The sequence below is a fragment of the Prunus mume genome, linkage group LG4, assembly GCF_029339155.1.
Source record: "Prunus mume cultivar Tortuosa linkage group LG4, ASM2933915v1, whole genome shotgun sequence".
NCBI lineage: Eukaryota > Viridiplantae > Streptophyta > Magnoliopsida > Rosales > Rosaceae > Prunus > Prunus mume.
In genome coordinates this window covers 7,926,054-7,952,766 of record NC_142701.1, presented here as the reverse complement: position 1 = coordinate 7,952,766, position 26,713 = coordinate 7,926,054, and the positions used below count along the sequence as shown (strand labels likewise).

Below are 26,713 nucleotides of genomic sequence, written 5' to 3'. Positions count from 1 at the left end.
AAAATTTCTCTTCTTCCTTCCTCCACTCATTAGCCGGTAACCACAAATCCCTTTTTTTTGCTGGCTTTAAAAGACACCCTTCTAAGGCACATTATGCATTGGACTTCACTAATTCCAATTTTTTATTTTATAGATACTCATTCAAATATCATTTCTATAAAAAAAAAATCACTTGAATTTGATAGTATTTGACCACTCAAGTGAATTATTGAAATTTTAGTACTTTCTTGAAACACTGTGTTCATTGATTTTGAAGGACACAATTGAATATCGAAACTGTTTCCGATTTGTCTAATTTTTTGCAAAGATGAACTATGAATGTAGACTTCAAAAAATAGATAGTTTGGATCGTTGAAAAAAATTTCATAAGGGACCCTAAAGGATGTCCCTCAAATAAAATTATTTAAAAGATCCCTCAATAAAAGGAATATATATATATATTATGTAATTACATATCTATGCCTTATGTCAACAGTCAGTTATTCCGTTTTTGAGTAGAACAAATAACTATAGAAAATCATAAAGATAGACAAATGTCAAAGATAAACAACATATCCACAACACAACTATGATGTCTCAAGTTTGAGGACTAGTTAACACTATTGCAACTTATGAGTTCTAGTTTGACATGTGAGTAAGATGTCCATCCTAGAACTCGTGGTTTGATAGCGTTCAGCATACTTGCCATTACAAGCACCTATACACACTTATCTTAGTGTCTCTACATGCAATAACTTGAGACTAGTCATTCTCCCTATTAAGCAGATATAGTGTGTACCAGTCTTTGCGTATCATCTATTTTTAAGTCTACATTCAAAGATCCCATTCAAAAAAAATTGAACGATCCAAACCATCTATTTTTCATATATTCATTCAGAGATCGTCCTTGCAAAAAATAGCTCCCTGTATATATGAATGTAGACTTAAAAAATAGATAGTTTGGATCATTGAAAAAAAATTCGTAGGGGACCCAAAGGGTGATATTTGGTCTATTATCATAAAAGTAAAACAACAAGTCCTGAGAGTATAAAATAGTATATATCTAACATAAATAAATTTACTCTTTTTTTTTTCTTCCCTTTTTTCTTGTTTGTCCAACTTTTGAATAGCTTGAATATTTTTTGGGAATGGGTATGCCAAAAGAGATGTCCCATCTGGTCCAGAAAAAGTAATTTTACTATCTTTGGTTTGGATATGATATTGTCTAGGGGTCATCATTTGGCCTATAGGCTCAGGGGCCAATGAAGGCCTGTCTGGCCTATAAAGAAAAAGTTCGGCTCATCTGTTATGGGCCATAGGCCGCCCAGCCTGCTTAAAGCCTAGCTCGGTCCATAGGCCTAGCTTGTTTGAGCCCACAAAGGCCCAATCCGGCCCGCCCATCAAAGCCCGACCCGTAGGCTCATATTTAATTATATTATATAATTCTATTGGGTTGATTAGTTCGCATAAGATTTTTTGGGAATGGCCAAGCCCAATGAGGGAAAATCCCAATCCTATTACCACCTCTATTAAAAAAAAAAACATTTTACTGTGTTTCAATTGTAACCCTAGGCGCACTACAACAATCTGCATCATCCTTCTCATCTCTCTCTTTCTCTCTCTTTGATCCATTGCTCTTTCGTCCAGGCAACTAGCAATCGTTGGAATCCCCATCTGTTAGGACTCTTCATTAGTGGGCTTATTGATAAGAGCCCATAGATTCCCTTTCTGTATCTGTAGGCAATACCGTTGCTGAGTTCACAATCTCATTGTATTTAGTCTAAGGCCTTTGGCCATTTTGGGGCATGAATGAAGAATTGTCTATTTGTTGTAAAGATAGTGGGTGGAGCCCACATGTTGGATTCCTAGTTAGCTACATTTTGGAGGCTTATCACTTGCACACTCACAGGCATCATTTCCTTAGTCTATAAATAAGACATTATTCTGCCTTTGCATACACACCCCAAGTGGGAGAAGAAAGAGAGTCAGGTAGAAAAAAGAGAAGGAAGAAGAGAAGGAAAGAAAGGGAGAATGAGAGGAGAGGAAAAAGATAGCAGAGAGAAATTCTCCAAGAGATAAAATTAGTGAGCCACATATATTGTAAACACTAAAGTTGTAGCCCTATTATTTTACATAGTGGAAAAGTTACTGCTACTACTCTCTGAGGACGTAGGCATGGCTGAACCTCGTTAAATATTGTGCCTCATTTACTTCACGTTTCAAGGATTATTTTAGTCAAAGCCGATCTTGCTTTGCGGATTTCATGAAGTTACTTTTTCAAAGCATCTCGAGCACCTCACAATTTTCTGTAGTTAATTTAAGATTCAACATATCAAACTGTTTCTCTAATTTATGTACAAATATGTTACTAATGAAATTTTCTTTGTAGAATACATCCAGTTTTCTCTAGTTTTCTCCATATCTAATGATGCAATATCCACTTGTTTTCCCTATAAGTGAGCGCTCGATGTGCTTGAGAAGCGAGACTATCTCTGATCATCCATTCAGGAAGCGAGACTATCCATGATCACGTTTCAGCTAGATCAAGGAACTGTAAGGATGACCACATGCTCTGATCTCCTGAAGTTCTTCTAGGCTAGGAGAAACGAGAGTTTGTTGTCTGTTACCTCACTACTACTTCCTTCCCTGATTTCTTACCTACCTTGCAATCAATATCACAATCCTCTGTATCTTTTATTTCTTTTTATAACTCTCTATTCATAAGAGATTTTATTTCTTTAGAACGAACATCCGAAGAACGAATCCATGTAGTGATCCTAACACTAAGGGTTTTTTTTTTTTTTTTTATAATTATTTTTTTTTTATAGAGACAAAAGAATTGTGATTTTTGTTCTTGCAGGATATAACTGGATCATCAAGCGTTACATTATATTTGCTGAGGCGATACGAGCTTGAATGATATTTAAGCAAAGTTTCTCCACCTAAAGATGTAAGCAATACTTGTGTTATTTCATGCTTGTACTCTTATTTTGATATTTGTACAACATCCTTAAAGGTAACCAAATGGGGAGATAAGACCGTTCCAGAAGAACGCCATGCAAAGGACCATTCCAGAAGAATGACTTGCAATATAGATCGTTCTAAAAGAATGACTTGTATTATGACCATTCCAGAAGAATGACTTGTATCATTCTAATAGATATTCATGAACTATTAATGCAAATTTCACAGATTGCAAGTTGGATACATTAATAATACATTGCATAGATTAAAGTCCCATAAGAACAGAACATGTGCATAGCAGTGATCAATATGATGCACGCATGTTGTGTAGCAAATGATATGGATTGAAGTCCCAGAAGGACAATCCTTTAACATGTCAATATTAATACAGTGGACGCCTAATGCGTAGCAAATTATATGGTTTAATGTCCTAGAAGGACAATTCATTGACATGCGTGTTTTAATCTATGGCATGCCTGCAGCAAGACAGATATATGAGTTCTAAATGTTCCAACTCCCTAAATGGAGATTATCCACGCCCCACTGTAAAATAACGCTCCATTTGGAGGTTATGATCCAGATTCTAACATAATTCATCCTATAAGAGATGTCTGTCTGGAAAAAGACAATAAAAGCCCATTTGAGTGGCTTGGGTACCCAAAAGCAAAGAAATTCTATAATTAACGCATGCACATCGCATGCACATGAGAATAGTGCGATCACAGATTGATGAATGATAATTTTTGATTTTGGAGTAGCTACTCAAATCATCAATGGGCTGTGTTGATTGGAACCACGTTCTATTATTAAATGTCAACAATATCATTGGCCAAAAAATGGAAAGAGGCAATTCCATTACAGATGAGAATGAATGTGAAGGAACAAACCCCAAAAGTGTAATTCCTTAAATAAAATCCCCGAAGGATTGAAATTGCATGAAGCAAGTCTCTAAAGGACATGCACCTGAAGCACAAATTTTGTACTAAATACTAATATGTATAAATTGCCTTAGTGAATACATTAATTATAATATGGTTGCAACACATTTCAACTCCTAAAGAGTTGATAATTGATCAAAACTCCAGAGGAGTTAATACTTGGTTAAAACTCCTGAAGAGTTCAAGAAATATTTGTCTTGGCCTGAAGATCGAGTATTATGCCAACGAGATTCTTGCTTATACTTAGAAGATATTGAAGCATTTTTATGTGGATTATCCATTGGGCACTTAAATAATTTCCCGGAAGTATACTGGACCGAACATTGTATTTTCTAGATAAAGCTCAGCTCCATCACCAACACTTTGGGATGATGAGAGTATTTGATGCTATCTCTACATAACAACATATACAGGCATATTCTTTTCAAGTGAACTCACAAATAGCCTAGATTTTGTTGGATATGCAGACTTTGGAAATTTCTATGATTTACATAGAGATCACTTAATGGAAGTATATTTACTTACTCAACTAAGTAATTTTTTTATGGCTACATCCTCCACTCACTCCAAAAGATTTTCCCTCCCGAAAGTTAGTCATGAAGATTTCAGGGGGAGGTATTCATCAGGGGAAGCATGCAAAAGTATGCTACACTAATTGATGTACTCTTCTTCCCTCCATCAACTCTTTATCTCACTGGGTTTTCTCCTCACGAAATTTTAGTGAAACGACTCGTTAGTTACTTGTGGTCTCCAAGAGGGAGTGTTGTAAAGATAGTGGGTGGAGCCCACATGTTGGATTCCTAGTCATCTACATCTTGAAGGCTTATCACTTGCACACTCACGGGTATAATTTCCTTAGCCTACAAAGAAGGCATTATTCTACCTTTGCATACACACCCCAACTGGGAGAAGAAAGAGAGTCAGGCAGAAAGGAAGAGAAGGAAAGAAATGAAGAGTGAGAGGAGAGGAAAAAGATAGCAAAGAGAAATTCTCCAAGAGAGAAAAATTAGTGAGCCACATATATTGTAAACACTAAAGTTGTAGCCCTCTTATTTTACATAGTGGAAAAGTTACTTCTGTTGCTCTTTGAGGACGTAGGCATGGCCGAACCTCGTGAAATATTGTGTCTCATTTACTTTACATGTAGCTTAATATTCTTGCATATTCCATCCATTTTACAACACTATTTTTATTTCTCCTTTATGCCTTTATTTTCCTTTCTTCTTGTTGGTTCCTATAAATTGGTATCAGAGCTGTTCCGAACATGGGATGGCATGATTCCCCACCGGCGCCGCTGCCATAGTCTCTTCCACCACTCTATGTTTCGAATTCTATACTTCCACCACCGTGGACTGGAGTGTTCGACGGTAACATTGGGCGATTGTATTATTGGAACCCCCGAACCAATGTCTCATAGTATGAGAAACCCGTTCCTATCCACCATTATTATTATAATCTCATCTATTTCACTACCTATCTCTTCAACGCCCTTAACCACCACCCCTATCTCCTCTGATTTTTCCACTTACCACTCGTTTGACTCATTCCTTTTCTCATTGGCCACGACTTGGGGAAATATGTTGATGGCTCATCTCCTCAACCTTCTCCTTTTCAGCCCCTACCCGCATCCTCTCCTAACCAAACACCTAATCCTCCTCAACCTAATCCTGCCTATGAAACATGGTTTCAACCAGACCAACTCATTATCGTTACATCTTACCAGACTCTATCAATCAGCCTTGTCTCTCACCAATGGTTGTGACTCCTCAAAAGCAATTTGAGATTGCTTACAACACCACTTCTCTCAGACTTCGGTGGATAGCGAATCAATCCTCCGTTTTCAACTCATGGACTTGCAAAAAAGAACACAAACTATGGACCAATACCTTTGTCAAGCCAAATCTATTGCGGACTCTCTTCCTGCCATCAATGAGCCCGTCTCCAATAAGGTCTCTCACTGGCGTTCTTCATGGTTTGGGTCCCTGATTACAAAATGCTAGTAACAGCTCTTTTAAATTTTCCTCCTCTTCCTGATTTTTCTTACCTGCGTGCTCGATTACTCTCATATGAAGCTCAGACTCCTTACACCAATCTTGTTCACACTAGCCACTCCACGGCTCTCATGGCCACTCAGTCTCAACCATTTTTCTCTCACCGTGATGGCTCTTCTAACCAAACAATATAATATAATAAACAAGGTTGCCCTAGAGAGTCGATGTCTGTCTGTCGCTCCTTATTCCTTCATACTACACGAGCTGCTATCTTCTCAAATTCTTTGAGCAAGTGACTGCAATTCAAGTTTCGACTGCAAATCAAGTTCGCTGCCAGCAAGGTTCTCTCTCTTTTAATAATTTTATATTGTTTACTTTGTTGTCTCTAAAGCAATTAACACCACAAAAGCTGTTTTAATTTGATAATTTAATATTGTTTTACTTTGTTGTTTCGACTGCACGGCATATGCATGTTTTGATTCGATAAAAGTTGTTCTTTGCCTGATATGCATGCCTTGTTTTGATAAAAGGCACCAACATGTTCATATATATATATATATATATATATATATATATTTTCAATATGACATAACAAAAGAAAATCTAACAATAATTAGTTCAATAAAATATGTACCTTTTCGATCTATGGAAACCATGCAAAACCATTGTATGGAGTGCCCTTCAATACCATGCTAAGAGGTAACCTTGCTGGGAATATATATATATATATATATATATATATATATTTTGTCGTGACTAATTCTTTTCTTATTGTTTAATATTGTACCTTCCAATTGATGTATCAATCTTTATAAATTTTTTTTTCCTAGATGGGTGACGACAATGAAGAGACTCAAGTTCCTGAAACCCAAATTGAAGAGGATAACAACCCTACACCAAATGAAAATGATAGCAATCTTGCAATAACTGAAAATAACAACACGGAAGCCACAATTTCAACTTAAGCTGCTGTGAATAAAAGGAAAGGTAGATCTCCTGCTTAGGAACATTTTGAAAAGAAAGAAATTCGAGGTCAAATAAAAGCTGTGTGCATTCATTGTAAGAATATCTTAGGCGCAAGTAACAAGAATGGGGCTAGACATTTACTTGATCATGTAAAGTCTTGTCTTTATAAAAGACAAAGAACCATAGATCAATCAATGTTGAATCCTACAAAGTTGAGTGATGGGACTGTCAAACTTGGCACTTATAATTTTGACCACGACCATGCTAGGAAGGCACTTGCAAATATGATTATTCTTCATGAGTATCCATTATCCATGGTTGATCATATTGGATTCAAGATGTATTCCAATGCTTTGCAACCATTATTTAAGGTGTGCTCTCGAAACACAATCAAGGACATATTTAAGGTTTTTGAAGTTGAGAGGGAGAAAACAATGAAGTTGTTGGACACCAACAAAAGTAGAATTGCCATTACAACGGATATGTGGACATCAAATAATCAAAAGAGAGGATTCATGACTATTACATCACATTTCATTCATGATGCATGTAATTTACAAAGCCAACTAATAAGATAAATGTATTATACTTTTTGTTGATGCTCTTTTTGGGAGGCCATCTTAGATAGAGGTGGAACAGTGGATGATATGTGAAGACGTGGGTCTTCAGCATGTGTGTGAAGATTTGGGCAATCAATAAATATAAAGAAGAAGAGATATATGTGGTTTACCCTTAATGAATGTGCTACGTCCACGGAGAAGTATGTTCTCATTATAATAATCTATGTTTACATTTGTACATAGGGCTGGACCCAAATATAAAGATAACAAGTGAAAAGCTCAGCCCAGTCATGGGACCTAGAAGAGAGTCCCTTTTGTCAGGGAAGAATAGTCTTCTTTTATAGGTGAGAGAGAGTCTTCATCTCTTGTAGTTTTCCGATATGGGACTCATCTTCTTGCTTTGCTTAAAGTTGTGACTTGTGGTAATACTTATTTGGCTAAGGTGATGACCTCTCAAGGCACGGCACGTGGATGATCTAGCCTAGCTAGTTGCTTGGTCAGTTACGGTACCAACAGTAGTCCCCCAAGTTTGCGAGTAAGAAGGTACTTCTTGATTAGGGACTTGTAATTTTAAGTGCACTAGCCGAGCAACACCACAGTTCGTCTTCCAAGCTGTATAATGCACTACCCATAGTCCCCCAAGTCCCCGGGTAAGAAAGACATTGGAGGGAGAGAAGTTGCAACAAATCTTGCATGTCACAGGGCGATGTGGCTAGGTAAGAAGGTGCCGAAGGCAAAGGGGATGCCGAAGGTAGCCTAAAGCTTGCATGTTGCAAGGCGATATGGCTACGCAGGGGGGTGCCGAAGGTATAAAACTTGCATGTTGCAAGAGAATGTGCTTAAGCACAGGGGTGCAGAGGCAAAGGGATGCCGAAGGCACGAGGGTGCTGAAGGGAAGAAATGCATATGTGCATTTTTTTTTTTAATTTTAAGAAATAATAATAATAATAGCATTTTTTTTAAAAATGTTAAAAGCTAGACCTTCAGTGAGCTAAGACTTGTATGTGGGCCTTCCAGATAAACGACATGACCCTTGCCGTTTGGCAATGGGTTGAGTCCCTCGGGTTTGGGCTTGGTTGAGTACCTTCGGCAAAAAGGCTAGTTATTTTGGCATAAGATGAGGCCTGGCGTAACATGGTAGGCTTTCAGCAAGGGTCTTTAGTGAGCACAAGGTTTAGAGTTGGGCCATTGGGATTTCGGCAAGGACTTGAGGCAGGCTGCTAGAGCTGGGACCTAGCCTTTCGTTTTGACATGGGCTGGGCCATTTGGAGTGTGGCATAGTTTCGGGGCTGGGCTTCAGTAAGGTTCCGAAAATGGGATAAGGTGCTAAGGTTTTTTGTAGAAGGGTCGTGAGTTCCTTTGTTGTTTTACAAATCCTGTCGTTCGCAAGTCCCTTGAAGAAGCTTGCGGCGCAAGCAAATCCTTAGTTTCGCACATCCTAGCTTCGGTAAGATAGTTCTGTGAGACCCCCTGTGTAGGCAAAAGTGAGCTGGTGAAAATCTGTCTTCGGCAAGGACATGGAGGTGAACAAGGCGATTTGAAGGAGGAGAATCGGGTTGTACCGCCTACCTTCAACAAACTTGCTGATCGGCAAGGTTTCGAGAGGGTTTTGTTGCAGATTCCAGCTTCAGCAAGGTTGGGTTTGGTAAGAGTTTTTTGTTGAAAGCTCGGGTTGGAGCTTGGGTGGATTTGGAATAGCAGGGATCGGGTGGATTTGCAGCGGACTCGCCGTTCGGCACATTTAGTCGGGACTTCTTTGTTTCGTAATTTCTGAAAGGCTAACACGGCCGAGCTGGGTCCGCTTGAGCCGGGCTGTGCTGTAAATTGAAGGAGCGGGAGGCCTCGGTAAGGCTGACTCGAAAGGATTGCCTTCTCCTTGTGCTATGCTCCCAGCATGTGTGTAAAGATTTGGGCAATCGTTAAATATAAAGAAGACGAGATATACGTGGTTCACCCTTAATGAATGGGCTACATCCACGGAGAAGTATATTCTCATTATAATAATCTATGTTTACATTTGTACATGAGGCTGGATCCAAATATAAAGATAACAAGTGAGAAGCTCAGCCCAGTCCTGGGACCCAGAAGAGAGAGTCCCTTTCTCAGGGAAGAGTAGTCTTCTTTTATAGGTGAAGGGGAGTCTCCATCTCTTGTACTTTTCTGATGTGGGACTCCTCTTCTTGCTTTGCTTAGAGTTGTGACTTGTGGTAATGCTTTTTTGGCTAAGGTGACGACCTCTCAATGCATGGCACGTGGATGATCTAGCCTAGCTAGTTGCTCGGTCAGTTACGGTACCAACACTTTTCTTATTTGAATTATTAATCTTATTTTTTTTTTTAATAATTAGATTTGGACTTATTTGGGTTTTATTATAGGTTTATATATGTTCCATGTCCACACAAGGCGGAGGTACTTGCTGATGCTTTATTGGAATGCATGTTCGAATGGAATATTGACCGTAAGTTGTCTACCTTAACTGTAGATAATTGTTTTACAAATGATTCCATGATTACGATAGTGTTAGATAAGATTTGCTCGAGTTCACTTATGTTAGATGGACGTTTATTCCACATGCGGTGTTGTACTCATATTTTGAATTTGGTAGTGAGAGATGGCTTAGAGGTGATTTAAAAGAGTATTGAGAAAATTAGGTACAGTGTTGCATTTTGGCTAGGAACCCAAAAAAGAGAGGAGAAATTTCTTGAAGCGGCCAGGCAGTTGAGAGTTCCAACCTCTAAAGTGTTAGAACTTGATTGTAAGACTAGATGGAACTCTACATATTCCATGTTTAAGACTGTAATGATATACAAAGATGTTTTTCCTTGTTTGAAGCACCGTGAGCCATTGTACAAAGAAGTGCCTAGTGAAAGTGATTGGGCAAAGACAAAGAAGCTTGTTGATAAGTTGGCCATGTTTTATGATGTGACTGTCCTTTTTTCAGAGACCAAGAATCCTACTGCCAATCTTTACTTTAAGAATATTTGTGCTATTAGATTAGCAATTTATGATTGGCTTAGTTCTGAACAAGAAGAGGTACAAGCAATGACATTACATATGCAAACAAAGTTTGAGAAATATTGGGATACAGTGCATGGTTTGATGGGAGTTGCAAGTATTTTGGATCCAAGCTTCAAGATGAAAAAAATTGAATTTTTATGCCCTCTAATATATTCAAACAATACAGCTCAAGAGATTAAGAAATATAAAGATATTCTCTATGACTTGGTCAAGGAGTATCAGTCAAGATCTCAACAAAGTCAACATGTGCAATCTGAATCTTTGATTCCTATTTCTTCATCTAGACCATCTATGCCTAAACTTGATTTGGTAAAGCAATTGGATGTGTTTGTTTCCCACTCCACTACCCATGGACATGTTAAATTTGAGTTGGATCATTATCTAGAAGAGTCTCTTTTACCTAAGAATAATGATGATGATTTTGATATATTATGTTGGTGGAAATCAAATGGGATCAAATATCCTACTTTGCATGATATTGCTAGAGATATTTTGGCTATTCCTGTATCCACAGTTGCTTCTGAGTCTTGCTTTAGTACTAGTGGAAGGATTATAAGCCCTCATCGTAGCCGGCTTCATTAAAAAACAGTAGAGGCATTGATGTGCGCTCACGATTGATTATGGAGTGAGATAAGAGGTATTGAAATATTTTTGTGGTTATATTTTTCATACTAAGTAAAACATTTTATTATTGTTTTCTAATATATATATATATATATATTTATACTATTAGCTTCAAGCTCTAATGAGAACGAAGCTAGAAGAGTCACCGTTCAAGATGAAGAAGTTGATAATAATGAGGAAGAGGTAACATTCTTATATTTAATAGCTCTCTTTAATTTTTTAAATGGATTTTTCTTATATTGGCCAGTTTCTCATTTTCTTTTAAATAATTGTAATGTCTCTATCTTATTATTATTATTATTATTATTATTATTATTATTATTTTGTAGGAGTCTACCATTGAAACAGAGAACATCTTTTTGATAACAGAATATTGTTAATATTTCTTTAGGATTGGTTTTCTAATTTATGACTAGATGGATTTATTATGCTTACTGAAAAAGTTTCTAAAGATTTGGATTGAGAAATTATTTCAAGTTTTGTGTCCTCATTTGCCTTGTTGAGTAATTATTATAACAAGAAATATCTTGTGGTGGCTGTTTTTAAAATTTCACAATAATGTGACTGTGCTTTAGAAAATCATTTTAACAAGAAATATCTTATTAAAAACCGGGGATTGGGACGGGTATGAGAGGCCCTTCCCTGATGGGGACGGGACGGGATTCCTGAAAAGCCTAAAGGGGATTGGGGCGGGGCGGGGTGGGGAGCAGGGACGAGGATGGTATTGCCATACCCTTCCCCTAATGGCCAGTTGCCATCCTTACATCCGGCATCTCCATTCTTCCACAAGCATCTGGCACCTCCATCATTCCACCAGCTTTTGGCACCTCCATCCTTCCACAAGCTTCCGCACCTCTACCTTTCCACAAGCTTCTGGCACCTCTACCTTTCCACAAGCTTTCAGCACCTCCATCTTTCCACAAGCCGTAGTCTCCACCCCAAAGCACAGTATCGACCTCTGACCGCGCACACCATCTATGGAACCTACGCTAGTCCTTGCTCCCCTGGCCTCTACGGACCCAACTCCTCCACCACCTATCGAACCAACACCACCAGAGCTTGCTCATCCCATGCGCACACGTCTGCGTGATCGCATCTCTTAGCCTAAAATAAAAACCGCATCGACGACACAGTTCGATACTCAGTCCCTCGTGCTCTTTTAACTGTCATTGATGATGTTGAACCCACTTGTTTTTCTTAGGCTTCCAAACAACCAACATAATGCACGGCAATGTCTAAAGAAATCAATGCCTTGCTACGAAATCAAACTTGGTCTCTTGTTCCTCCATCTCCCACACATACTCCAGTCGGTTGCAAATAGGTCTTCCGTATCAAGCGTCACTCTAATGGCACTATTGAACGCTAGAAGGCACGCCTAGTAGCTAAGAGATTTCATCAACGCCCTGACATTGACTACTTTGAGACCTTCAGCCCTGTTGTCAAACTAGCCACAATCGTTCTCAGTCTTGCTGTTTCTCGCTGGTGGTCCTTACGACAACTCAATGTCAAGAATGCCTTCCTTCATGGGTTCCTTCAAGAAAACGTATATATGGTCCAACCCCCTGGTTTTGTGAACCTTGCTCATCCCACTCATGTCTGTAAACTTCACAAGTCTCTTTATGCCCTCAAGTAGGCTCCACATGCATGGTTTAATCGTAGTAGCACCTTCCTCTTATCCATTGGTTTTTCAAGAAGTTTATGTCTCTTTTGAGCACCAATTTGACATCAAGGACCTTAGTCCTCTTACTTACTTCTTGGGTTTACAGCTTGTTTCTCATAATGGTGCTCTTTATCTCAATCAACTCAAGTATGTTCATGATTTGTTACACAAGAATAATCTCCTACATGCCAAGCCCTCTTCCACTCCTTTTGCAGCCAAGTCTGTTCTAACTGCCAGTGCTGGTGACTTGCTCGCTTCTCTCACAGAATACCATGAACTTGTAGGAGTCCTCGTACCTCACCCTTACCCGCCCAGATATTTCCTTTGCAGTCAACACTGTGGCCCAGTTTATTAGCTCTCCTCGCTCTCCTTACATAGTTGCCGTCAAGAGGATTCTCCGCTATGTTAAGGGCACCATTGACTTTGGCCTCCATTTTACACCCCAAGATCTTTCCACTCGTCTCATCATTTACTCATATGCCAATTGGGCTGGGTGCCCAAACTTCATCTACTTGGGCTCAAATCTTATTTCCTGGTGCTCCAAAAGCATGCCAGTGCTCCAGGTGGAATCGAGCATCTTGTGCTCTTGCTTATGCCTGCGCCAAATCTTCTTGGCTCTGTTCTCTGTTACATGAACTGGGCGTTCGACGCCTTTTCTAGTTCTCATGCATTGTGACAATCTCAGCACAACTTATATGGCGGCAAACCCAGTATTCCATGCGCGTACTCACCACATTGAACTTGATTACCACTTTGTTCGCAAGAATATGGCCCTTGGGAGTCATCAAGTCTGCTTCATCCCCTCTGTTGATCAACCTGCGGATCTTCTCACTAAACCACTTCACAAGCCACGCCATCTCTTATGTTCCAAACTTGTTCGTCCAAAGCTGCTCAGTTTACGGGGGGTGTTAAACCACAGGCACTCATCAAGGAAGAAGAATCTATAACGGATTCTTCTTAATCACAATAGTTGACTTCCTCTCCAAATATTTTGTATTTACTGTCATTCAAGGCTCTTACCGTTTATATCTTTTGTAACACCCCGATTCCAAATTTAATTACCCATTTAAATAATTTAATTGAAATTACGAATTTACCCTTAGGGTAAGGGTAATTTGGTCACTTTCTTATCCAGAAGTATTTTGGGACAACGAGTGGTATGGTTACGTAGGTCGTATTGAGACGAGTCTGTAGACATATGGTAGGCTTGAATCGGAGTTGTAACGAAGTTTTGGTGACCAAAATTAGTTCAGTGGCAAACTTGTAAATAATTCGAACTTGGGTGTAGAAAAAGGGGAAACTGACTTTCTCTCTCCTCACGCCCGCGCACAGCGCAACTTTGTCTCTCTCTCTCTCTCTCTCTCTCTCTCTCTCTCTCTCTCTTCGATTCTCTCACCCGCCATAGCAAGGGCCGGTCCGTTGCCGTCTTGCCTTGACGCCCGGTCACGACCCACCCCTTTTCGGCTAGAGAGCTCGAGATTCGCCGGCGATATCGACTAGTTTCTCCAGTTGTTCACAACCTCGCTAGGGCCGATTTCGACAGCCATCTCCAGCAACCAAGGTACGATTTCTCACCTATTCTTCACGCTCTAGCTGCCTGTTATGTAGGAATTGGATGATAGTCGTGTTTAGAAACTCGATTTAGAAGTTAGCTTTTGGCCGAATTTCAAAGTGAAATTCCGGCCACTCCCGCTTGTTTTTCGGGGTAGGTGCAAGAACAAAAGTAGCTCCAATTGATGTCCTAAACCTAGGGTAGGAAGCTTGGCCCTTGATTTTGAGATTTTCCTGCGGGTGGTATCACTTTGGATACCCACGCGTTGCCGACGCATGTGGCTGAGTATGGGTAGAGTGGTTGAGCTACATACTATCTTAAAATGATCTCCTAGTTGTCACGTGCGCATAGGTGTGCTCGGATTCCAATTTGGAAACCGTTTGAGTGTCGAACGGATTTTGCCTAGTGTGTGATTTCCGGGTTCGATAGGTTCAGACGTTGGATCGAACCCAAATTAATATATGTTAATCAAGACATCCTTAGTATCGTGTAGGAATTCGCGGATCGTGAATCAGAGCCCCGAATGTTCCAATTCAATAACATAAAGTTTGTGTTTTGCGATAACCGTCCGATAGTACAATTGCGAGTGTTCCGGCCATTCGATTCGGACCAAACTTGCAAGAGGTATATTCTAAACTTAGAGGAACTCATAGGAATTTCAGGATTGCTAAACAGAGGTTGTGGGTCCCGCGAGCCTGGTTGACCAAGTTAGGCAGTTGGACCCTTTGATTGACCGTGAGTCTTCCGAGGTAGTTCACCCTTCGAAAAGTATTAGGATAACCTTTTAATCGAGTCTTAATAGTGATTTGAGGTTAAATTGGAAATTGATTTGATTTGGAATTTTCTTTAAAGGCTGTTGCTTATCATTAATTAATACCATTTGATTATAAATAAAGTATAATGTTCTAATTGTGTGGTACAGTATTTTATGGAATTTGTGTGAAAGCAAGCATTGAGTTCTATTTAAATTGTTTTAGGATCTTTATGAAATTTATGTTTATGTGCATGGTCGTTGGTTTAAAAATAATATTATTTCCACTGATTAAATTACGTTGCAGTCTACTATAGACTTGTATCGCTAAATTGTGAATATCTCTATTATTATTGTGATATTTGAGACTTATAATTATTCGGAATATGAATTATATATATGTTGAGTACCATCCCTCAGATACTACACTTCCCATATGTGGCGTTGGAATTTCCGGCATATGGGAAGATTATGTGATTGTTAAGTCTCACACGTGGCGTTGGAATTTCCGGTGTGTGAGACACTTCTTCCCATACGTGGCGTTGGATTTTCCGGCTTATTGGAAGAATATGTGATTGTTAAGTCTCACACGTGGCGTTGAAATTTCCGGCGTGTGAGACACTTCCCATACGTGGCGTTGGATTTTTCAGTGTATGGGAAGAATATGTGATTATCAGGTCTCACACGTGGCGTTGGATTTTCCAACGTGTGAGACACTTCCCATACGTGGCATTGGATTTTCTGGCGTATGGGAAGAATATGTGATTTGATGGTCTCACACGTGGCGTTGGATTTTCTGGCATGTGAGACACTTCCCATACATGGCGTTGGATTTTCCGGCGTATGGGAAGAATATGTAATTTGATGGTCTCACATGTGGCACTGGATTTTCCGGCGTGTGAGGCACTTCCCATGCGTAGCATTGGATTTTACGACGTATGAGAAGAATATGTGATTTGATGGTCTGACACGTGGCGTTGGATTTTCCGGCGTGTGAGACACTTCCCATACGTGACGTTGGATTTTACGGTGTATGGGAAGAATATGTGATTTTATGGTCTCACACGTGGTGTTTGATTTTCCGGCGTGTGAGACACTTTCCATACGTGACGTTGGATTTTTCGGCGTATGGGAAGATTATAAAATAACAGGGAGATGAATAAATGTTTGTATACTATATTGGGAAAGTTAGATGTTTGAAAAAGATTACATTTGGTAGGTTCTGATTTAAAGAAAAGGGAAAGGAATAATTCTAGAATTTACTATTTTGTATTGCTGTAATGGATTTTATGTTATTGGAACCGGGATTTTTGTGTAAGAACTACGTGTGGCTTGATCCCTCACAGGGGGTACGTAGGTAGCCTAGGATCTTATCTAGGTGCAGCTGCAGACTAAAATTTACTTATATTTGACCTTATCATTAGTCCTGATACTCAGCTGAAACCGAGGTGCGATTGAATAGTTGTTCATACTTCCGTTTGGTTAAAAGAGGGGTTGTGTAAATTTGTTCGGGTTAAAACAGGTATAAAACCCATTTTGGATTGTTGTATGTTTTGGGTTGAGGCCTTAAACTACTTGCGTATGATTAAATAATTTGGGAAGTTAATTTATGTTATTTGCAGTGGGCATTTATAAATAAGTTTGGATTTGTTATTTACATCGTTTAATGCATTATTTTGATTTTAAAACATTGCTGGCGTTCTGTTTCTAATTATGTGAAGGCCGGAGGCCGATTATGTGATTTGCATGAAATTAATTTGTGCATGCTGCCTGTTGGGATATTAAATTGTGAATTTTGTGCAGGTTAAAATTTTAGGGAAATGTTAAATTTAGAGGGGAGACTCTACTAAATTTTGGTAGAAAGTCTCAGTCTTCAGTAAGTGAGCCCGGCATTGGTGCGATGTCAGAAATTTCCACAGGATTCGTCCCGCGTTCCGAGGAATTTGGGGCAGCTCCTGTCATCTTTATTGTGCAATTATAAATATTGTAATATTTACATGAAGGAATACAATTAGAATTCAAACTTCTACACAAGGTCACACGAGATAGCCTATATAAGGTGTTCATCCTTAAAAACTCTACGATGCTTTACTCTATGTCAAACCACCATGTACAAGAAATTAAGATCAGTCCAACCATCATGTTGTTGCTTTTCCATAGAGCCATCATAGCTAGTCATCATGATGAAATAGTCTCAAAGCCTTCAACCATCTACTTCACCAAAATAAGGTGGACTTCATAGAACAATTCCATGAAAAGTTTCTCGTTAAGCAAGCAAATGAGTATCTTCGGTTCCTTGATGTTCAACACATGGAACTGCTAGAAATTAGCAGGATAGAGTTCATGACACTATCTGCATTTACCCATATCTTCTCTTTACAGTTCTTTTGTGCGTGGCTTTGGACACTCATTTCTTTTTTAACATATTGTGGGGACCAAGTCTAACTTATCATGGCCTAGCCCATATGCCACGACTAAAAGACGTGGGATGATCGAACTTGCCTCCCACTAAAGGAGTGCGGAACAAGGGAGACATAAATCACTCATCTGATCCCATTACCATGAAGTGGAGGATGGGATGCGCAAAGCTAGGGAAGTGGGGCTAGACCCAAGATCTCAGAACGCTATAAAAACCCAGCTAGACCTCCAGCAAAGGTACATGAAATTCAATTGACCACTACGAGTATGCTGCATGAACATTGACTTGAGCGTCGGAGTGACTTTTGCAGGTATTCACCCCATTCCCATCTTTCGACCTCAGGAGTGTAAATCGGAGCTCTCTTCCAACTAAGGAAACGTGCGGACTTCAGTCAAGAACCTGAGGTATTTCTTGAAAGAAATCATGCTCAAACAGTTGGCACCGTCTATGGGAATCTTGCAAAGTTGATCATAAACATGGTGAACCTGCACAAGGAACTCCAAACACCTCCATTTCGGGGAATGCGGTGTCCACCCCTTGACCCGGAAGCGTAAGGTCCAACACCCAAGATGGGGAACCAAGCCTTGCTGTTATTCAGTTAAGGGAAATCATGAAAGAATTGCGCGAAACAAGAAAGGTAGCCGAAAAAGCTCTGGAGAAGGCGCAAAACACTGTTTGCCGTGAGGGCTCAAAGGAGGGTAAGAAGAAGCAAAGGCATGAGATCTCTGAGGGAGACTTCTCCGGCAGCACATACTCGAGTGTTCGTGATAGGGTCACGGCAGAGGATCAAGACGAAGATCTCGACCTGCATAAGATGGCGAAAAAGGCAAAGGACATTGATTTGCGCAATCAGATCGAGAAGATTGTCAGAGGGTACAAGCCACAAACACTCGCCGAAGCTCGAAGCGCGAAAGGAATTTGGAAGTCGTCATTCACAGAAGATTGAATTATGTAGTTTGAGGGCACGGCGAAAGGAATTTGCAAGTCGCCATTCATGAGATCTAATCAAGACGTGGTCGAAGATCACGCATAGAAAAGCGATTGGAAATCGCACGTAAAGAAGTAATCGGAGATTACAACATGATCGGGGACCATGACATGGTTAGAGGTCAAACAACATGAATAAGAATACACATGAGATAAGGTCGAAGACCACATGATTAAACATAACAATAGCGTTAGGCTCTTATGGCCACAAAAAGAAAAACATGAAATTTTTATAGGAGGAATGCCTCCAAATTATTCAAAGCTGAAAAGTGCATAAAACTACTGAGTCTACAGGTGCAAACCCATAAGTAACATGGGCTAGTCTGATGGCAAGGGGAGACGATCCCAATCCACGTAAAGGTAAATCATTTTTGCCTTAGTGCGGAAGTGGTGGATGCCCTGTCTAAATCCGTCACGTATGCCGTCGGAATGAGCTGCGAACACGGCGCGATCCGCATTAGCAAGATCACTCCGAAGGCGAGTCACTTGGGCACTAACGCATGCCAGATCCTCCTTGAGTAAGTCTCACTCCATCAGCAGCATGTTATGGTCGAAGTGACAGGAGCGGCGTGGGGCACGAGGACGGATCAGCTTCATCCCGCGCCCTTGGGGTACTCCTTCTCATAGTAGCCTTTCCTCCACCTCTGATATCACCAGATCGGGACCTGGACCCATGGAACGAATCAAGAACCGCCGAATAATCTGAAACATCCACCGGAGAGTCGGCAGAGGAATCCTGAGAGCATATCTCAATGATTCCATCAGGCTCTTGGAATCTCGCCAGGGACTCCCTCCTTGATAGATACGAAGTCTTCCTCCTCGAGAGAGTCTCCTTTTTTCGAACATCTGCGCAAAGGCGAAGTGGAGCTTTAGCTTGCGTCTATGAGCCATAAGTGGGATATGTATGTTCACCTGAAAACCGAGTTACCCTTTATATAGAGGCTTATCTAGAGACGTAGAGGACGCCTGATAAGGTCGTAATGTGGGGACGATAGGATATCCAATCCCTTGCTTTTTGAATTTGAAACTAACGGTACACCCTGGAAGGATCTTGGCTAGGTTTGAAAAACCACCATGCTAAGCCTCAGGTAATTACGTTATAGTTAAGATTCAAATCAAGTGGATAACTCATAAAGCCTAGCAAGTCTGCAATTCTAGGAACGTGATCCAAGATAATTAAGTACATCAAGCCAAAGATAGAACCAAAAAAGAAGATACAACAAGTACTGAACGAAACAAGGCAACCTAGGGACAATGGGTCGATAACGACCTCCGAGGTAGGCCCAGCACAAGTGGAAAATCCAGCAGGTGAGGTGAAGCCCGTAAATCCAAGGACAGGCCCAGTATTGGCAATAAACGATGCAGCATTAGCACTAGGGACAATGGTCCCAACCGACCCAGAATGGGTTGGCCCATGAAAGACTACTGGTGGGGTCCTACGATGAGGGATATAATCCGCAGGAGGATGATCTGCAGGGTGCATACCCTGGAATAGTTCGTAGCTAGCGGGGTCAAATTCCAACTCATCATCATAGTCATCTGGGCCCGCCACAAATCGGTGCTCGGGGAGTTGTTGACCTTGAACCCAACCGTATCTGAATTTCTTGGCCATCTCGACCTTGATCTGCTTGGTGTTGGCTTGATACTCTTCATCCCTATTGCGTGCGGCATTTATCAGTGCTTGCTTAAGGCGGTCGGCAGTCAACTTTCATCAATACAGTGTTTTGGCCACTTTTTAGAGTTTGCAACTCTCCCTACTGCTGCTCGAGCTCAACCTCACATTCCTTGATGCGCTTCCCGCTAAGTTCGAGGGTCACTGTCTTTTCGCATATCTCACGGCTCATAGTCTGAAACCTCGCCATTTGCGCGCCAACCATCTGCCAGAAATAAAAAGTGGGCATTAAACCGACAACTATGATATAGCAATCGGATGTGAATCCTAAACGTACCACGTTCAAGCACTGTGATTGATAACTCCACATATGTTCGTCATTCATGGACGTAAGGTCGTTCTCTCCCAACGAGTAAGCAAGAGTGAGGGTGCGAGGGACTTGCTGAGGTCGAGATGGTGTGCTTGAAGTAGACACATTCGGAGAACCCAAACCCAAAACAACCTGTGAAGCATGACAGGATTTCTTCGCAGACCCGGAGAGCTCGGGCCTCATTTCCTATGGCCACAGGACCGACAATGAGCGTGGTCGACATATCCGATGATCGGTATCCCTCGGTTTCTATGGTCAGAACACATCTTTTGGTGCGAGCCTTAAGTATCTCATAGTTCAGTAGGACACCATCAGACTGAGGCCAAATCTCATGGCTCGACATGAAAATAGTACTTACTAGGCGGTGGCAAGAACAAAGAACCCTTCGGTGGAGTTCTCAGACGCACAGGAGACTTCCCTATCTTTTCACGCCTAGAACTTATATATGAGGAACAAGAGCAAATGGTTTTTGCGAGCGACTGTACCCCATCACCAAAACTTTCATAGCGGGAGCGAAGATTGGGAAGATAATTCACAGAAGTCACGGGAAAAAGTTTATCAAAAGCAAAGATAAGGCTAGGTGTGGCCGGCTCAGATATTTGTCTTAGGCTCTGACAACAAAGCCTGGACTGATATGACCACTCGAAATTATTTCTACCCAATGCATGTGCTCCTCTGGTAGAAAGTCGCATGCACCTGAACAATGACAAAGAAAAGCAGCAGATGTAGGCAATAAGTGGCGCAAGGTACTAAGTACACCTATGGAGCTAGGCTTGTTCACCCCCTCACGCAAAGACTAAAGCACGGATAGCTGAAGCACAAAGGAAAAAGGAAAGAAAAGGACCCAAAAAAAAAAGTCGCGAACACCTTGGATCGGTTGGGAGACCGACAGACGAGCCCGGAAGGACAGCTAAGGGATATTGAGGCCCGCATAGACAGGAAGAAGCACAAGGAAAGAAATAAGAAGAAAAAAAGAAAAAAAAAGTCACGAACACCTTGGATCGGTTGGGAGACCAAAGCGCACAAGCCAAGGACACTAGGGGTATTGAGGCCCATAGACAGTGAAGTAAGCGCAAGGAAAGAAAAGAGAACAAAAGAAGAAGAAAAAGAGAGTAAAAAGTCGCAAACACCTTAGATCGATTGAGGGATCAAGGCGCATGAGCCTGGAAGGATAGCTAAGGGTATTGGGGCCCGCATGGATAGTGAAGAAACGCAAGGAAAGAAAAGAAAAAAAAAGTCGCAAACACCTCGGATCGGTTGAGAGATCGAATGTGCACAGAAGGACTGCTAAGGGGTAGTGGGACTGACGGTAGTGAAGTGCAAAAACAAACAAAAAAGAAAAGTCTCGAACACCTTGGATCAATTGGGAGACCGAAGGCGCACGGGTCCTAAGGACAGCTAAATGGGTATTAGGCCACCGAAGTGACCAGAGCTCAAAGCCAAGATAGGATCGGCCAGGAAAGAGAAACAAAGTATAGTGTTGGAAAAACTTAAAGGCACATCCCAATTCATTTGGGATCGGCTAGGAAAGAGAGAGTGAAGGAGCATGGGGCTTATTGGATTGGCAAAAACTCGAAACCCAGCGCACCTAGAGATGGGATTGGCCAGGAGAGAGAAACCAAGACACGTGGAGTGAGGAGCATAGAATCGGCAAGAGCTCAAAACCAAGATGGGATCGGCCAGAAGAGAGGAACCAAGACACTTGGAGTAAGGAGCATGGGATCGACAAGAGCTCAAAACCAAGATGGGATCAGCCAGGAGAGAGGAACCAAGACACGTGGAGTAAGGAGCATGGGATCGACAAGAGCTCAAAACCAAGATGGGATCGGCCAAGAGAGAGAAACCAAGTATGGGATTGGAAAAAGCTTAAAGGCACATCCCAATTCATCTGGGATCGGCTAGGAAAGAGAAAGTAAGGAGCATGAGGCCCATTGGATTGGCACCTAGAGATGGGATCGGCCAAGAGGGAGAAGCCAAGAGATATGGGACCCATCGGGTTGGCAAAAGCTTATAGGCACATCCCAATCCGTTTGGGCCTGGCTAGGAAAGAGAAAGCAAGGAGCATGGAACCTACCGAATCGGCAAGGGGGCAGAAATCCAAAATAAAGAAAAGGGTCCACTTACGCATGGGATTGGCCGTCCGCATTCGAATACTCCACATGGGGATAATAGTCCACATATGAAACTTGAGAAGTTGGCAACGTGCATGAAAATGCACATTTGGATATTTCACATGCAAGGTGTGGAAGCAACATGCATGGGTTGGCAATAGGCCAATAGGGATCATATTTTTTGGCTTGACCAGCAAGCCCAAGAAAAAAAAAACGTATGGCTTATTTTTGGGCTCAGCCATGAGCCCATCATGGCGACATAAGCTCAGTCCGAAGAAATCATATTCCAAAATCCCAATTAGGTCGTTTTTCCCTCTCCACTTGTGAAGCGTGTAGAGAGGAAAAAAGGGGGCACTGTGGGGACCAAATCTAACTTATCATGGCCTAGCCCATATGCCACAACTAAAAGATGTGGGATGATCGAACTTGCCTCCTACTAGAGGAGGGAGGAACAAGGGAGACACAAACCACTCATCTGATCCCATTACCATGAAGTGGAGGATGGGATGCGCTGGCTAAACCCAAGATCTCGGAACGCTATAAAAACCCAGCTAGACCTCCAACAAAGGTACGTGAAATTCAACTGACCACTACGAGTACGCTGCATGAACACTGACTTGAGCGTCAGAGACTTTTGCAGGTATTCACCCCATTCCCATCTTTCGACCTTAGGAGTGTAAATCGAAGCTCTCTTCCAACCAAGGAAACGTGCGGACTTCAGTCAAGAACCTATAGAGGTATTTCTTCTTGAAAGAAATCCTGCTCTAACAATATTTAAGTGGACAAGCCTTTATTCAAGAGGGGTGGAATGTTAGGACCCTTCACTAGTGGGCCTATTGATAGGAGCCCATAGATTCTCTTTCCGTATTTGTAAGCAATAAGTTCACAATCTCATTGTATTTAGTCTAAGGTCTTTGGCCATTTTGGGGCATGAATGAAGAATTATCTATTTTAATTTCAATTTTATTGCTTTATTTTCCTTTTTGCTTGTTGGTACCTATCACCATCTTTGTTTATGAATAATAGTAAGCACACTATTTGGCCTTCTTAATGGTCAAAGCCCAAAGTTCATCTTTGATTTTTTATTTTTTTTAATTCTTGGGTACTTGGTATCTATTTACAATTCTCATATAATGAAGCTTCTTTTATTGTTATATCTATAATTTGTTCTTACATGAATCAGCTATAGAGGAAAGATCTAACCGTTTGTGTTTGCACTAATTTTTCATTTTTCAATTGCAGAAAATTAAATAAAAAATGGAGAACATGCATATTAAATTAAATTAAATATGTAGATAAACATAGAAAAAAAGAAGGAAAAATAAAAGAAAAACAAAGGATGTCTATTTCGGCCCGCCCAATGGCTCAAGCTTGGTCCGACTTGATGGGCTTTCTCAAGCCCAGCCCATGAGGCGGGCTTTGGCTTTGAATTTTCTAAAAAAGCCCAACCCAGCCCGGTTCGTTATTTTCTCACTCCTAATTAAAGCCTAACCCAACCCAACCCAAGCTCATAAAATTTGAATTGAACTAGCCCAGCCCAGCCCATTGACGACCTCTAATATTGTCTATCTATAAATGGTTTTATAAAAATCACTTATTTCATAAGTAATATCTACATCTACCTGTAAAACAAAAGCAAATAATACCATAATGACTAAACATAATAACATAGCACGAGTATCTATAAGCAACAACTAGAAAGCATTTTTATTTGTAAGAACTATGGAAAATAACGGACACCGTTTGTCTTCTATGGAAGAAAATATTCTTCATCCGTGCAAAACACAAAGAAATTCTTTTGCACATATATTAAATTGTGATTGGTAAAAACTAAGAAATTCGTACTTCCAACAGAAGAGGCAAGTATTTTTTGTAAACAATTATCTCTCATTTGGCGTTGTAATGACTCAAATGGTTGGTTTCAATTTGGAAACTACTAGCTCCGAATATCAGAAGAAAAATGTAGAATTAACATTGATTTTCAAAACAATCTCTTCTTTCTCTTGCTACATGTGTGTTTTCTTGAGAAGATGAGTCATGAGCCACAAACGTGTTGTGTTAGTGCATAAGTAATTCTAATTTTCGAATTAAATTCTTTGGTCAAACTAAACCAAACCGGTTTGGATTTTTTCAAACTTACATTTTTCACCCGTCTCTATCTTGGCACTAAAATTTATCTTCTACTTGACTACATCCATATGCTTCGCAAACCATCTATTTTTAAGAAGAGAAATTTTTTACTTTTATAAAACTTGACACTAAAATTTTAATTTTTCAATCCTCTCCTACTACTTGACTACATCAATATGCTTCGCAAACCATCTATTTTTTAAGTCTATATTTAGAGATTCCATTCAAAAACTATTTAACAATACAAACCATCTATTTTTCACATATTCATTCAGAGATCATCCTTGCAAAAAATCATGCAAATTGAAAATCATAATATTTTATATTCCAAGGACTTGTTTTACTTTGATGATAATAGACCAAATATCACTTGTAGGGCCTACTCCACATTGTATTTCATTAACCCAAACCATCTCTTTTGTAGATATCCATTCAAAATTATGATGTCTTATGTTTGTATTCAGAGATCCAATTCAAAATTATGAAGTTTCAAAAGGTTTGGCCCAATAGGCTAGGCTGTCATGGGCCTAAACGGGTTAGCTTTTTTTAAAATTTAAAATTTAAAAATTTTCTAAGTCTTTTAAATGTTTTTGTAACACATTTTTTTGTCAAAAGTGATGGATTTAGCCTTCTCTTAAACAATAGTATGAATTACAACATAACTTAAGAAAACAAAAATATAATAGCCAAACTTTTTTACTAAACCTAGACCAATAGCCAATATTTAATATTAAGACCAAACTTCACTTTTCGTCACTCATATTGTTAAATTGTTACGGTGGTACTTTAATTATGCCTTTACTTTCAAAAATGGTCATTTTCGTCATCTCAATCAACTTTTCCGTTAAAAATGATGACATGGCAATGACAAGTCCTACTTAGCATGGGCAAAAATGTCTTTTCACAAAAATAAATTTAAAAAATAAATCAAATCTCTCTCTCTCTCTCTCTCTCTCTCTCTCTCTCTCTCTCTCTCTCTCTAGCCCCCCCCACCAATTTCTTCCCCATCCCCATTTCTCTTCCCTTCGTTAACTAGAACCCTTACCTAGAAGCAAAAGAGAGAGAGAAATAATAACCCCCAACGAACCATAACCCCAACCCATAGCTAAAATTTTGCCAATAATTGTCTGCTGCAATTGATTCGCCGAGACTGACTAAGGAAGCAAACTAAATGGGAATAGCAATGACATTGGACTCTCCAGCAACAATAACAAAGGCAGAATATTAGATCCTTCTCAACTCATCATACCACAAGTTTTGTGTGCTCTGGTCTATAGCTTGTCGTGCTTTGGTTGCATATGGCGAGCTGTGATTGGCAAAATTGACATATACAAGCAAAAGAAAAAGATTCCTTTGTTTCTCTGTTTTGATCATATCTGGGGTGAAGGATGAAGGCTAAGGTTCTGTGTTCGTGGGTGCTGGGGTTGTGGGCTAGGGTAGAGGGTTCTAGGTTTGTGGGTGTTGGGGTTAGGGAAGAAGAGATTGTGGGGAAGTGAGAGAGAGAGAGAGAGAGAGAGAGAGAGAGAGAGAGAGAGAGAGAGAGAGAGAGAATTATGAATTTCCCAAATTGCCCTTAATTTTGACAGAAAATTTAATTAAGTTGACGGAAAGACTGATGATACAACATGAGACCTAATTGAAACACCACCGCAACAATTTAACAATGTGAGAGACGAAAAGTAAAGTTTGGTCTTAGTTGAGGGACCATTGCTACAATTTTGCTTATTTTTTTATTATTATATTTTTATTATTAATTTATATTTATTTTCTTTTTGTTTGATTAATTTCTTATTTATTTTACTTGAATTGCAAGTTTACCCTTATAAATAACAAAATATTAGATGAAATTCACAAAACTTAACGGTAATGGCTAAATTGAACATTTTAATTAATTCAAGTGTTAAATTGACTGACTTTTTTATTCGAAAGGTTAAGTTCGATTGAAGTCCTAATTTGGGGTATTTTGGCAATCTACTCTAAAAATATCTCAAACAATAATATTGAATATTCCAAATTACCTATTGTATCTCCCACATCAGCCAAGAAAATATAAAGATTTCCCAAGATACTTTGTACAAGTA

At 40.1% G+C, this 26,713-nt stretch overlaps 1 pseudogene; it reads left to right on the top strand.

The window, feature by feature from the left end:
* The first annotated feature begins 7,122 nt into the window (after nt 1-7,122).
* Nucleotides 7,123-11,445, top strand: LOC148917829 (zinc finger BED domain-containing protein RICESLEEPER 2-like; annotated as a pseudogene).
* The last annotated feature ends 15,268 nt before the right edge of the window (nt 11,446-26,713 follow it).